We start from the raw sequence: 12,458 nt of genomic DNA, 5'->3' as shown, positions 1-12,458 counted from the left end.
AGGCCTTCTTGCCTTATCACCCCTAACATGACTTTCCAGCGATATTAAAAACATACTCTGAGGAAGGCTTGTTTACCATAAAATTATGAGACTTGAAGTTCCAGTCTGTTTTTTTATCTTTACAGATTGAGGGATGGCAGCTGGATGTTTGTGTAAATGAAGGCAAACAATTTAGTGTAGTGTTCCACCTCTCAGACTCAGACCTTTGTATGTATGAGGAGTTCTACCATATTGATTACTCTGTGTCAGCCCTATTACTACGAGCTCTGCCTCTGAGCCCCATGTCTGGATGACTCACTGTTGACAATTGTATTACAGCCTATTATCTTCCAAATCCCAGGGCTTGAGTCACAGCTTACTGTAGGGTCGTCTCTGGAAAGTTGAAATTGCTTGCTGACTTGTATATCATACCTGACTTCATTTCTATGCCCTTGAACTTTCTTTTTTACTGACATCATCCCACAATCCAGTGTCCACCTGGTTGCCAATGTCATCCCTGAACTTCCTCCCTTCCATTTCTTCCTTTTCCTCATGTCTTTGCTGCTTATTAAGTTCCCAGGTCTTATTTCTCTTCCCATTGCTGCCCATATTCCTCCTTCTCCCTGCTCATCTATATTGAACCTCTCATGTGCTGTATAATAAACTGGAAGGTTGCCAACTCAAAGTTACCACAAGTCAAAAATCATTTGACTTTTAACACCACTTCTGCTTTGCTTCTGTAAAGTGTCTCACTTTTACCCTTCTTAAATACCAGCATCTTTGTGGCTTTGCAGGGATGTGAATGCTAATGAGAATGTTCATTTCTAATTGACGGAAATAAATCAAATTAGTTTTCACTGTGAGCATGTGTTTGCGTCTTCTAACTTTTTAGCTTTAAAACAGTACCAGAAAGCCGTACTTTCTATTTGTCAGTTACCCTAATTACCCTCCTGTGACCACTCTTTAGCTAACCATCAAAGTGTGCTTTATTTAAGTGTGTATGTTCATGTTCATTTATAAATCAACGTGCTCTTGTATTCTAACACATATAACACCTACCACAAAGTCATTAGTATAACTCACTTGTCCATCACTTGGCAGATTTAATCAGCTTGATTGAAGTTTCATTTTGATGAAGCTCATACATGTTTTTGTATTCTGATTATCACTTTGACAAACAAACCCAGAGAGGAGGTCAATACACGATCAAGCTGAGCTAGCCATATCCAATCAGGATTAGTGAGGGAAAAAAATAGTTTGCCTCTATGCAGTTTCTCTTCGATATTTGACATACAGGTCTGTTATTAAGTCATAATACTTTAATAAGATCACTAAACATATTTGGACACTGAGACCTCAATAAGCTTTTTATTGCGTTAATGAAGATGCACCTCTAGGTGACACTCCTAATGTTCTTCTTCCTAAGACTGTGTGCTGCAGATGATTTGGGAATGTGTTTTGCTATCACACTGAATGTGATTTCCTTAACTAGATGGCTTTCATTTCTGTTTTTGTGCTGTTAATGCCTGAGCATACTGTATGCTCAACAGCTTTCATTCCCATCACAATGCAGAAAACCCTGCTGATTCAATTAAATTGTAGCAGAATTGGCTACATTTTGGTCTGGGCTGAGAGCAGCACAAATAATTTATAGGACAATACTCACACTTACATTCTTTCCTAAAGAAAATAGGACAAATGAAGATAAAGATGAAGGCTCAATGACATAATAAACCAAGTAAATCAAAATCATTTTCAAACAGTGCTTCACATTGTTGGCCACTGAGGACAGAAATATCAGCTGTAGGATAACTGAGATATCCTCCATTAATATTAAAAAAAATCTGTACAAAGCAGAAAACAACTAAATATTCTTTTTTAAAAAAACAGAATGAATTGAATTGAATTAAATAACCATATATATATATATATATATATATATATAGAGAGAGAGAGAACAAAGCAGTGGATCAGGGAAATAAAATGGTATTTTCTCTGTTTCATCTCTATAGAAATGCAGCAGGCAAGTATCTCACTGCCTTTGTCCTCATTTCTATTTTATACTGCTACAAATTATATCCAGCTACGAAAAAAAGCCTCAAAAGTCAGAGGTTAGAATGGAAGTACAGGGAGGCGTTGATATCGAAATGATACACCGTCCTGTCTCATTGGTCTGAATGGGCAGGTTTCAGCAAGTTGCAAGTAGTTGCAAGTTTCAACTCCTCGCGAATCTTTGGTCTGAACTGAAATTTAGAACTCAAATATCCGCCCACTGAACCCAGCAACAGTTCATCTCATCATCGGTTTCATTTCACTTGTGTTGCATCAGTATTATGGGTCGAGCGGGAGCTCGTGCAATGAGCAGCGTTTCGCTCTGAGTGCAAAAATAAATTGCGATTAATTGCATTATTTTTTTGTCGCGTTATGTTTCTGTAAGTAATTAATCATTTGTCACAAAATAACAAATACAGTGAACAAAAAGCAACATAAATTTGAATGTCATGTTCTAAAAGAAGAAGTATGAGGAAGCACTATGCTAACCTAGTCCCACCCATTCCCCCTTCCCCCTACCCTATTCTAATTTTCAAATAAATTAATTATAAACCAACTCTTCGCCCTTGCGTCCATCCTGAAATCTGAATGAGGCAGCAGAATCTCCATCTTTCTGGTACAAAAGACCTCAGTGACTCCTGTCATCATTAATTCCCCAACTGCAGAGCTGAGCCAGCAAGGCTCAATCACCTTTGCTAGCATAAATTAAATGTGGATCGAGTTTGTTTTTGTCAGGGAGCGTGAAATCCATAGACTGTATAAAATATGAACGTAGTCTCTGTGACGTCACCCCTAGGTTTCTGAGGAGCCGATGTGAAGCTCAATGTACTGTAGGTGGAGCGCGGAAGAATCCGAGAATCTGTGATGGCACCCACCTTTCATGGCACCCCCATGTCATGCAAAAGCAGCCAGCCCTTAATTATGCATAACTTTAAGTCTTAATCTATTTTAAATAGGTGTTATATAAAAATGATTCCACGTCATCATGAATGGGGAAAATTAGCTCTTGAAACCCAAACTGTTTTGTGTACCAGGCTGTAAACATGTTTATTTCTGCTGTAAAGTTGGGCAATTTAACAAGGGTGTCTTTGGGGACTGACACTTTTGGAGCAAGCGTCAAGTAACCATTCGAGAAACTGCTGTTTTTGGCACATATTTATTGGCTTCATTTTTCAGTCCCTGAGACTGCCACTTGGTTCAAAACTGTGCTTTTCCTTTGCATCCCTCTCATACAACCTCAAAGGCATATATGTGATATTAAATTATAGCAAAACAAATCAAACAAATGGCCTTTAACATTTAGAACTCATACATGACCCTTAAGATATTCAGACATTCCTTGTGTATAATGTATTGTTTTTTCTGCCGTGGCCCTTTTAACTCATCTAGTCTGAAAGCTGAGGGGTTACGCCGTCTTAATGAGAAAAATACTCAGGTGATCGATGTGTAACACTCAGGGCTTCACTGAGATGAGCAGGGTTGAGATAGAGCCTCTTCTTCATTATCTGTTGCTTCACCCTCTGTATTTTTTTTTCTGTCTCTGTATTTCGGCCACCCACTCCTACACCCCAACGCCTACTCTGCAGCCTTAGAGGTCCAGCAACCTTTTTCTGTTTCTGTTTTTCCAACAAAATAATCTGCAAGGTGAATGCAAAGCTTTTCAATTAAAAGAAGCATTCATAAGAAAGACATTTTTTTGACTTTGAAGACTTCTTCGATCTTACAAAATTTTCTTTGCTTTCTGTGCTTTCAGCCTTTATGTTCCTCCATAAAATTCAGCTGTGATTCGAATGAATAGCTTGCTGGTGACTGTTTCAGATTCCAAACATATGCTAGTGTCTGCAATATTCATGGTGTTTTTGGCCTCCACCAGCCTCCGAATTATTCTGGGCATAAGGTCTCTGCCTCACAAATAGGCTGTTACTGTTGCAGGTCAGACGTAATTCTATGAATAATGGAATAAAATTGGTCATTTGTTTCCAACACTCTGCACGAATCCTGCCAGATTGTTTTGATGTATGCGGCTATTAAATGCTTTCAAACAAAAGTAATGTATCACCCCGAGCATGCTGTAGTAAGATGTATGGTATGTTAATGTCATGGTCATCTCTGTGTGAATAAAACTAGCTAGCCACTGGGAATGATTTGACATGTTAGTTACCTACGCAAGAGGGATCACTTGGACACAATCCAAGCATGTACAATGCAGTGAAGTATCCAGACAGAAAGTAATGGCAGAGCTGAGATTACAGTTTATCCAGCGGCAGCTGACTGTTTCAGAAACAGAGAATGCAGTTAATTCTTTATCCAATTTTGCTGTTAATTCACAGGTTCATAACAAGTCTATAGGCATGATATTTGGTAATGCTCCCTCTCTCCTCCTCCTCCTCCTACTCCTTCTCTCCACCGAACCCACGCTCACTGAGAACATCGTAATTAAGGGCTGCAGGAGGCTTTAGAGCTTAGCCTGAATTTACGTGGCAATTGATAGAAGCATGAAAAGACTCATTGCCAAAAACACTGCATGAACATTCTAGCTAATAGAGAATAATCAGGGTGCCACTAGAAATGGATTTTATTACAGAGTGAAGCAAGACTGAGGCCTAAAGGTTTAACCCAGTATACATTTCCCTGAGTATAAACGAAAGGACATCATTTATTAGCACTTTATCATTAGGAAAATCAATATGCAATTTACAGAAATGTTACTCCGTCATAGGCTGTCTGTCCCTTCAACGCTGCCATGCTAGATAAGAAGTGGGGATGATTATTCTTTCTTTTTCAAATTGTCAATTATGATTATCACCACTGACGGCTCTGTCTTTATCTGGGGCACATTTTAACAGAAGATAATGTCATTACCCTTTGAGGATACAGCAACCAAAGGAAATGCTACATGACTATGTGTCTCTAAAGCTGCTCTAATCACCATTTTTATATTAAAAATCAAGCAGATGACTACATAATGACTGTGTAATGAGGAAGGGTCATTTTTATTGACAAACCCACAAATAATTTTCACCCAAATGTAGGTTGCCTTCTAATTTACAAAGCTTTTTAGCATCTATCAGCTCATTATTTAGGTCTGGTTTAGTCGCAATGCTTTCATGCGCCTTGTTTCCAGCAGCGGGAAATCCTCTGATAGAACCACAATATGCTACCTGCCCGTCACCAAACAGCAAAATGACACAGTTGGCAACAAGCTGGTGAACGTAGTGGGTTATTTCTCAGCTAAGAGGCAGAAATTCCCTTCTGTAGCTGGAGGATACCAAAAAAACGGAGCTAGAAGAAGAGTGAAAATGTGGCTTATATTCATCAGTTGGAAGCAAACACAACTTCAAATGAAATATAATGTTGCTCAACACAAAAACCACAAAACATGTACTTGTGTGACAATCTTTAATTTCTGTAAATACTTTGGCCATGGTACTACACGGTACTTCGATTCAATGTTCTGACTCACTTGATTATTATTGGTTCTCTACTTGAGCAAACTTTATTCATTTTAATGCCACTGTAACAAAGTTCTCCAAACAGATACATATATATAAATACTGAAAGTTTTCATATTCACAGTAGGAAAAAAGTAACAGCTTGAAGCAGCATACCCTGCACAGCATGCACACAAATAACAAAACTCATTTCACTGCATTTGGAAACTTCATCTATTGACACAACAACTCTGATTGAGATATCCGTTGTTCAGTTCCAGGATGTTGTAGCCTGCAGGGAGCAGAGATGCAGCCTGATTCAGTTGATGTCCTTGGAGCTGAGAGAATCACTATAATCTCTGCATTTCTATCCTATTTAGAGAGATGAGATCAGTGCACAAAGAGAAGAGCTGAAAGAGGCGGCTTAATCTAAAGAGGTTTTTTGCTTCATTTTGGATGTCCTTTTTAGGATGGTGAATTTATAGAGGCTTACACCACTGCAAAAAAAAATATATGACTGTGCATGTGTGTGGCTGGGTAAGGGATGTATAGTGATATGGTGGGTTCATGACAGGGTGTCCAATATCAGCAACATCAGTCCTCCTGGGATCTCATTATTCACTGTTCAAGCTGACTACATCATAACAAACACCGAGTGGTCACTCATTCGGGCATTTTCTTCGGTGAGTGTACATGTGTGCATGTGTGAATGGTCCGTTATGTGAAAAGTAAGAAAAATCACTGGGAGGATATAAAAAATCCATATAAAATGATGATAAAAGAGACATTGAGAGAATAACAAAGCAGACAGAAATAAAGAATAGATAAGGCTTCCAGATCGGGAGGTTTTCCGAGGGAAGAATTGAGGATGTGAAGCAACAGTTTTTTGGTTGGTTGGCTCAGGTCCTGGCTGCTGATTGATCTCCAGGTGACAGCCGGTGTCGAGGGCCCTCGGCCAGACTGTCAATCCCTTGCGCTCTCCCACCCTCCCGCCCCCTCTCATCTTAGCTCTGTGGCTCTCTCTTTCACCCCAACTGCTTTTTAAGCTCTAAGTCGTGCCAACTAATCTCTCACCAATTCCATTGATTCAACTTCTAGCTCTCTCTCTCTCTCTTTCTGTCCTCCTCATCATCATTCTACTTCTCCACCCTTTTCACCCCAGTTGGTTGGACAGTTGGTTTCTTCGTTGCTCTCTTCAGCCCTCCAACTCTGCCTTTTCATTCCCCCACTGCTGGGAGCCAACTGTCCTCTGCTAAGAACCATCCATTTCACACCACCTATTTAGTATGCAAGAGAGCATAATTGCTCATGTGAAGGGATTTAGTCTGTTTGTGTCCGACCATGTGTGTGTATTTGAATTTGAATGTGTGCGTGTGTGTCAGTGCCTGGCCCTCAAAGCTTACAAATACAGCCCATTAGTTTTCTTCAGACATAGCCTTAGGATATTTTGGTGACCTTGGTCTTTAGTGTGTGTGTGTGTGTGTGTGTGTGTGTGTGTGTGTGTGTGTGTGTGTGTGTGTGTGTGTGTGTGTGTGTGTGTGTGTGTGTGTGTGTGTGTGTGTGTGTGTGTGTGTGTGTGTGTGTGTGTGTGTGTGTGTGTGCGCGCACTCCATTTTGTGTTTGTGCATGTGCTTGCGCGTGTATGCACATACATACATACAGACACCCTTGAGGGGCATGCTTAATGATAGGCTCGTTTGCACAGCTCTGCCTCTAATTATCTATTAAAGTACACTTAGCCAGTAATTATATGGCCAGTCCCAAAAGGCTTATGAGGCCCCACAAGGGATAACTAAATATACAAGAAGACCAGAGAAAAGCTAATGTGCTTTATGTAATGCACATGAATCGATAATATTATGGCTTTAACCTTTAAGTGTATGACCAAAAATAAATTAAGGATATTTTAAAATTAAACTTTTCTCCTGACGTGATGGCATATATTGCTGTGATAGGGACTAGTGTTCCTAAAGTTTTGCTGAGGTATATGTAATCCCTCTCTTAGTGCTCTTCTTCATCTAGACTGCTTCTCAGTTATACTGTCTCTATTAAAATGTAAAGTAGAAAAATCAAGTGAGCCATCAGTTTCACTGAGTTGTGTATTTAAAATTCAGTAGAATAGTTCAAAAGAAAGGACTGCCTCTTCTCTAACAAGAACATCAGGCCATTCTAGTCATTAACAGAATTGTCTCATGAAGTTCAAACACAGCTAGCAGCCCCACTGTGACTAATCTTCTAAATGGGCATATCTTGTGTTTTATAGTTCTTTTTCTGCCTCAAATCATGATCAAGTTATGTGACAAAAACTACTTGTTTGCGCTCTCTTTGCATTCTCAAACATTTTTGTTAGCTGTCTTTTTGTTTCCATATAGTTTTGTTTTTTTAGTATAAAATTGGGTGCCCAAGTGCAAACCAAGGTGCAGGATGAGGCCAAAACAATCAATCCAATCAGAGCGCAGTATTGGAGAAGGTGAATAACAATCCACCAGATTTCGACATGTGTATTTGCTAGCATGGTAAGGAGAAGGTAGGCGGAACAGGAATTAGTGTGGGTAGCATTGAAACCGTATACTGCAGGAGCTAGCATTGCTAGCGTGCTACCAACAGCAGTCCACAAACTTGTAAGTTATACAGTTTCTTATCAAACATCTAACTGTCAATATTTCTTGAATGAGCTCAGAGTTGCCCAGTTCAATCAGCTTAAACTCTGCACAAAGGGAAATCAAATCAAATCAAATCAGCTTTATTTATATAGCAACTTTCATACATATACAAAATGCAGCCCAAAGTGCTTTACATTAAAATAAAATAAAACAAACCCCCTTGACATCCCAACTCCTTCAATCACGTGACACACACACACACACACACTACACAGAAGTTCAGACCTCAGTCTCCCTGAATCAAAGAACTGGCCATAACTTTTCAGGACACTCTGAAACGCCTCCTCTGGAAACACTTATCTCATCTCATCAAATTCCCTGGATTGACTAATTCTAAGAAGCGTATGCTTTCCAAATCTGCAAAACGCCACGGTATCTGCTCAGAAAGATTGTCTAGGATGGCCATGTACATATTTCTGCAGCGCTCCTTGGGATCCTGTAGTTGTGACAGACATCCTTTTTGTGAGAGATGCAAAAAAAATTCTGCACTCAGGTAAGCATTTAGCCCCCTGTGCTGAAGCCATGACAGCAGCCCCATCATAGGTTTGTGCCACAAGTTTCTCCCTGAAATTATAACCCTGCATGTTCTCATTCAAGACTTCAAAAACAGACTGAGCATCTCTTCCCCCAGTAACATAAAAAAAATCCAATAAGGCGCTCTTGAATTTTACATGCACTATCCACATAGCGAACAACGACAGAGAGTTGCGCACAGCAAGCTATATCAGTTGTCTCATCCACCTACCATGCAAAAAAGGGAGCAGCCTGAATTTCATCTTTGATCTCATCAGAAACAGTGGCTGAAAGAGCAGTGATCAAGTCATTTTGGATTGAATGGGAAATCCCAGAAAAACACAGCTGATGACTGGAATTGTGTTGCCAGGAGAGAGTCATAGTTTACTAATGTTTCTGTAAACTCCCTGTAATTCCCCTTGTTGGATGATTCACCACTCTCAGCATGACCCCATTATGACAGCTCCTGAAGGCCAAGCAAGGAAGTCACATTAATAAGGCGGTTTAGGAAAGCCCTGTTTTGTTTGACTGTTTCATTATGTTTTGCTATTTGAATAGGAGCTCCTTCATTTATTGCATGTTCAACCTTGATTCTGCCCAGGCAACTTAACCTTGCACATGCACTCACATGTTCATTGCTTTTTTTCATGCCTTTTGTATGCCCTGTCAAAGTTCGATAGATCCCCAAAATCCACTTTTGACCAGACAACCCATCTCTGAGATGGTTTAATCAAGAGGCATTGACCAACAGTACGTTTTATTTGTGACAGCACTTGCAGTCAGCCAGTTCACCTTGTCATACCAGGACAACTGGAAACGCCTGTTACTTTTCCCCACCTTTTGCACTAAATCAATCTTAGGAGTTGACCTGCCCTGCTGTTTAACTCTAATTTTCTCTTCTTAAGGAAGACTATCAATAGCTTCGCCAAAATACGGTCGACAACATTCATATTATCTGCCATGATGTGCAGCTTGCTAATGCTAGAAGCTGGAGCTGCTGCACCAGGCTACTGTGAAGTGTGACTGCCTGTGAGTGTGAGTGATGGGGGGAGAAGCTCCGCAGCTACCGCTGCTTGGTGGAAAAAGAAAACGCAGAGTGACAGAACAGAGGCGGCGAACACAACGCTAGTCGTTTTTCACAAAGACAAAGTCGCTGGGGATCGGTAAAGTCTCCGGATCACTTCAGAACAACGGAAAATGTTCTGGTGAATGTTTATTCTTTAAGATCGCTGATTTGCTCATTTATCTGTCAATCAAAAAGGATTCCGCCTCAGACAGCTCACCCAATCATCATGCAGAAGCTGAGCGTCTGGGCCAGCCCACTGCCCCATAGATCCCCAGAGATGCTGAGCGTCCGTTGGGCGGGACAACGCCCAGCATTTATCCAGTGACTGTCTTTTTTCGCTGCAGTGGAACAACCCGCTCTACGCTTCCCCATTGAAGTCAGTAGAAGCCGAGCGTCCGACTGTGTAAAGCGCTGTGGCGCTGTGGGGATAAATGAGAAGGAAGATGCGCCGGTTACCTGTGATAAGTAGCTGATTCTGAACAAAAGATGAAGGTTTTCTAGCGCGTATTTAGTCAATGACATGCACACACAGCAGAACATATTTCACCACTTTTTTTTGGGTGACATGTTAGGGAAAGCTGAGCTTCCCTTGCAGTCTTAGAGCAATCGCCACTGGACTGCACCTTTTGTAGAAAGAAAACATCAACAACAGGTTGAGTTGGAACGGTAATAGTGACTAATCACATGTTCACCTCCTCCTCATTTATACTGCATGGTACTGGCATGGCTTGACTCAACTCAAATTGCTTAAATCAACTCAACTTGCTTGAATCCATTCTTCTTGGTTTTTCTATCAGCAAGAGGTACTATCTTGGTAATGTCGAGGTTCCAAGCGAGCTGGGCTGATACTTAAAACACTTCTGACCACTAATCGAGGGACCATCACTAGTGCCAAACTGTCCACAGTGGCGACCCCAGTTTTTCGACCCACAAAAACATTCTAGGGTCAATTGACGTAGTGCAAATTTTCCTCTGTTTTGTAGCCGATGAAAGGATCCAGCAAATGGATGAAGTAACACGCACTGTGTCGCATTGAAGAGGATGTCGCGCCATTTTCACGCAACATCGCTATGTCTGTCAACTATGAGTCCCAAACCTTAGTGACGGGGTACCATCACGTAAAGTAAGGAAATTGATAAAAGCATGTTCCAAAAATGAGTCTAGTCGAGTTGAGCTGAACCAGTGCAAATGCTGCAAGACAGTTTCTTATAGGATCAGAAGGTTTTGTATGGAAGATGCAGAGTCCCTAAGCACAAAATATATTTTTTGTTTTTAGAACTGCACACCACTTGCAGATTGTCGACCACACACATACTTACTGCTGAAGTGGTCCTGCCTCCCAGGACAGGTATCATTCACGTATTGCACATGCTGTATCTTTCCACTCTGTAACTATCTCCTCTACTGTGATGTCCTTGTAGCTCATCTTGGCCACCTCCACATTTACCTGGAATATATTTGTGAGCAGAGTTTACCAGAGTTGTTTGTTTTTAACATGCAGCAGATGCACTCTGCTGTACGCCAGCAAAGCTAAACATTTGGGATTTCCAGCTTTCAGAGGGGTTGGCACTGGGGATAATAGGCCTCCTACTCAAAGTCAATATCCACTACTTCCTCCCTGCTTTACTCTGAGTCTGTATCAGTGCAGTCACCCACTGGTGTATTCACAGTGGAGTGACTCATGCGCCTCTTGGTCTGAGAGCTTTTTCCACCTGCCTACTTATCAGTTATTTAATTCACTGACCTATTCACTCTTTTTGTGTGAACCTCCATTATCTGATTTGCCTAATCCCCTCTCATCCATTTTTCTCTAACAGATGAAAAAAGCCATTTCTCTCTTTTTCTGTTGCAGCATAGTCATGAATTTGTAGGCTTTGATATCTCCAGGAAACAGTCAACATTTCCCTTTGAATGACTATGTGTTTTAAGTTGTTTTTAAAACAAGATTTTGGCCTAATCTTTAAAGCTGGTACCAAATGTAGTGGGCTTCTACACAGCAGGAGGTCTAAGGAAAGTAGTTAGCAGCTTTGATCATTGTTTTCATTTGAAAGATATTTTTTTCCTTTCATTTATACACACCTCTAACTTCCCTTCTTTTTGTCTTTCAAACCTTTTGATCAGAGTAAACCCATCCCCATTTCTTCTCCCCATGCTCTCCGCTGTACGTACTGGTCTTACAACACCCCAGTGTCACCCGCTGCCTCTTTCCTCCTACATCGAGGCCTTTTTATTTTCTACCTTACCATCCCCTCTTTTCTTCAGAGTCCCTGGCCTTGGAGACAGACAGGTAGACCGGGCTTGGTCTGTATGTCATAAGCTAGATGGCACAACAGGCTGCCAGGCGAAGGCTGCTACCTTAGGGGGTACTAGGTTTTGACACATCTATTAACCTTCAGGAGACGTCCATCCACACTCCCACCACACCCTCCTCTCTTTCCTACTCTCCCTCATCTCTATCTCTGCCTGTCCCCTGGTCCCGCGGCAGAGAAGAGCCAGCTTGTCCCAGAGCAAAAGAGCCAAATAACAAATACCTTCTTCTTCTCATAACCTAGAGCATTTTGATATGCCATGGATTTCTGTCTCACTTTCTCAATCTGTCATTCTGAGTTTTTTTTCCCAGTCTACTGTCTCCAGGCTGTCTATAAGTCTAGTCCCTTAAAATTTCAATCCAGTATTCACACAATGACCTGTATGTCAGGAAGAGCATATGGCCAGCGCAAAATACATGGTGTTGTGCTGTGATGCATAGCTAAA

General features: G+C 41.0%; 1 protein-coding gene across 1 annotated transcript in view; it reads left to right on the top strand.

Annotated features, from left to right (window-relative positions):
• Window positions 1-12,458, top strand: part of grik4 (glutamate receptor, ionotropic, kainate 4) — a gene marked incomplete at its 3' end in the record, with an annotated part of 235,141 nt that overhangs the window by 164,787 nt on the left and 57,896 nt on the right. The window lies entirely within an intron of this gene.

The sequence above is a fragment of the Echiichthys vipera genome, assembly GCF_963691815.1.
Source record: "Echiichthys vipera genome assembly, chromosome: 5".
NCBI classification, from domain to species: domain Eukaryota; kingdom Metazoa; phylum Chordata; class Actinopteri; order Perciformes; family Trachinidae; genus Echiichthys; species Echiichthys vipera.
This window is presented reverse-complemented; position numbering and strand designations above follow the sequence as displayed.